The sequence below is a fragment of the Montipora foliosa genome, unplaced genomic scaffold (assembly GCF_036669935.1).
Source record: "Montipora foliosa isolate CH-2021 unplaced genomic scaffold, ASM3666993v2 scaffold_427, whole genome shotgun sequence".
NCBI lineage: Eukaryota > Metazoa > Cnidaria > Anthozoa > Scleractinia > Acroporidae > Montipora > Montipora foliosa.
In genome coordinates, this window is record NW_027179731.1 from 295,001 (window position 1) to 298,578 (window position 3,578).

Consider the following 3,578-nt stretch of genomic DNA (forward strand, 5'->3'; position numbering starts at 1 on the left):
TGAATAAGGTATTGATTGTATAATTTGCTCACAGGCCAGTGCGCACCTCAAATAAGACACAGGTACACTACTAAATTAAAGGGCGCATATTTTCGTACTGAGTCCGTTTAAACTTAGGAAAGTTCACTGTGGAACACCTTTTAGACTTTAGCTAACTTCTCCTTCTCTGCTTCCAATCATTATGTTAAAAAAGAAACGCTTGATTACCCTTGACTTGTCTAGAGTTTTGGGTACTTTGTTTTTGACGTGCACTGCTAAGTTTAAGCAAGTAATGTGATACGTTTCCTCTTTTACTATAAGTTCCAGACAAATTTAGCGACTTTACGTGTAGCTATGTCCATCATTAGATGAGTATTGGTTCAGAAAACCATATGGATATGTATTATTTGTATTAACAGAGATTTAACCAGTGCCTTATTTCTTTCTTTTTCATGTCGCCTTCTCTTTTACTGGGAATTTACGATTACAAAAAGGGGGTAAGGAGACGATACTTTGTTTTACTTCTTAGCATCAAACATTGCTTGTTAATTTATAACTCCAGCAAAATATTTGGCCTTTTTCGGGCAAAATAGTTTTGTATGCATATGCAGAGGAGGCTGAGTACAGAGTATAACAGTCCTCAGAGGTTTTTAAGGTCCACTCATCTCTTTTACGGTCCTATTGGAGTTTATTAAGGATTAGAGAGAAGCGTGGCAAGACAGAAACAGTTTTTGCGGTGTCACTACATCTCAGGAAGGTGTTCAACACCATCTGCCACTGTGTTCTGTCACCAAAGCGGTATGCATGCAAGGTCTTGGAATCTTGAGACAATGGAAAGAAAAAAATGAAAGTTCTTTTTTTTGTCTTGTTTTTTTTTTTTTTTTTTTTTTTGGCCCAGTTTCTTTTTACATATATATTTGTAATTCATTCAGGACAATTGTCGCCATTTATTTTTTACATGCAAGGGGAAAGCTAAGTGCATTTTTTGGGATTTATTTGCAAATTTTGGGAAAGTATTAGTGTTATTTTTTTTTGATCGATTCCTTACTATTTTTGGGCGGAATATCCCAAAGCCTAATTTAGGGACGGACCATTAGAAAAGTGATGGGGGGTGTGGGGGATTTTCAGCTGGTACGAATTTTTTTTTTCGCCCACTGCTTGTGCAGGAATTTTTTTTCCAGGTGAAACCCCCTGCACGACTTTTTTTTTAGACAAATATTGCTTTTTTTTAACAATGAAATCTTGATTCATTATCTATGTCTTTGTGATTTATAAATTATTCTACACTCACAACAGATCAAAGGATACAGGCCACTTTTTAATGCAAAATCTTTTCGAAAATGTACACAGTGAGAGAGGAGGAAGCCACTTGGAGTGGACGGCTTCCCTGTACATTTTTGCAGTCCCTGCCCTCTGAAATTCCTCTCCCACAGCCCATCATAATGATGCCATTCTCCATTCACCAACACAGCCCCTCCGTAAAGTTTTAACACTACTACTACTACATGTAAATGCTCTTTATTTTATCATTATTCAAGGCGATAAGACCCATCCTCTAATTTTTATCGTGGGCACAAATAATTTTATAGAATATTTACAAAGGTACCAAATTCCAATATTTATTTATTACAAATAATAATTTTGAGCGAATGCGAGAATGATATATACACATGAGAAACAAAGAGAGACAAAGCTCTTGACCTTGAATCAAGCTATCGGCAACTGATGAGATCCACATGATAGGATCGAAACCGCGGTCTTGCCTGACCAAATAATATTTCAGAGAACTTCCATCTAGAGTCGGGTTATCTTAATGCCTCGACAAAGAAGCGACCTAAAGACATCGACGAGAACGAATTAACTCCAGAGGTTCAAGGAGGACAGCTATTGACCATGGCCACAAACCAAAACACGCTGAAGAAGTCAGAGGAACGAATGAAAGAATTTAAAAAAAAAAAACAACGCCTCCAAAGAGCATAACGATCTGCTAAGAAACGCAGAAAAAAAGGCATACAGTAAAGCCTATAAGAAGCCAGCTACCTCACTGATACAGGGCACAATGTAACAGGCGTTCAAAAACAAAATGAACCCGAGCCCGGGTCAAACATTTAAAACCAGACGATCACTCGCTTCTACCACCGATGAATATATCGGTCGAGCCTAGAATTAAATTGGCGCAAAAGCGAGACGCCATAAGGTCACATTCACATTACTGCTGAGAAAATCAACACCAAGAAACTAAAAACATTACCATCGAGACCAACTATTTTCTTGGAAGAAAACGTATCACACAGCAGTATAGAGATTCAAATGTAAAGCCTCATAGGGAAAAAACCATTGCTAAATGAATACTACGCGAACCGCCTAAAAGAGGCGTCCATTCAAATATGTACTGATCAAGAGAGCAAAATTATGACAAAGGCAACAGAAACCAGACCACGTACAAAGGAGTCGTGTAGGGCTGTCAACCCCTTTTAACACTTTCAAAGTTTGCCCTTTGATTGACAGTAACGTATTGAAATTCCCAAGTTCGAAGTGAACTTATGAAATTTACAACGAACTTTGCAAATCGCCTGTCAAAAGTTTTGTGAAATGCACTGTAAATGAAAGTCACAATTGGACCTTCCTTCTGCATGAATTTTTTTTTCTTTACCTTCTTCAGTTGCGTGAATATGTTTTCTTGGCATTTTCCCTTGCATGAATTGTTTTTTGGTTTTTTTCCCCATCCCCCCCCCCCCCATCACTTTTCTAATGGTCCGTCCCTTACGGTCCTAGATATTCTGCTACTAGCCACAGAATCCTTCTTCAGTTCTTATGTTTCCCTTTTTTGTAGAGTGCTATCTGAATTATCATTTGTAAAAGCAATACAGCCCCTTAACCTTTGCGAAATTGGACGTTATTATATAAAAACTTAACGCCTTGCATATGTGCGGTATTTATTCAGGTATTCAGTGTATCTATACAAATGTAAACTGAAAAAACAGAAATGTACACAACTCAAAAATTATTCCATGCGATCACAATGCATATGAGACAAGCACGAAGTAATTAAATGTGTTGTGAAAATTCTGAACGCTTGGACACTTGGAAACTTAGGCCTATCAATTCCGATCTTGACAACACTTTGCGCAATTAGGTTCCATATTAGGACATACGTTATATGAGCTGATAACTGAGACAGAACGCCTATTGATTGGTTTAACACAAAATACTCCCGGATATTTTGCGAGTAGCGTTACATACGAGCAACAAGGAAGATGCTCGCACGTATTTTGTCTTAAACAATCCAATAAGGGATTTATTATTCCACTATTGCTCCATATTTTTTCTGGTATTTTGGCTTGTTTGAGGACTGCATTGTCTAAAAATGCTATTGATTGCATAATGTACTCACAGGCCAATGTGCACCTCAAATTTAACACAGGCTTGCTTCTAAAGAAAGTATATTTTCTTACTGAGTCCTTTTAAACTGAGGAAAGTTCCTTGCGGAACACGTTCTAGATTGTAGTTGACTTTTCCATTTTTGCTTGCAATCTTTATGTTAGCTACGATAAAATTAGTTTCTTTTTTTTTTGTTTTTCTGAAAGAAAAAAAAAAAA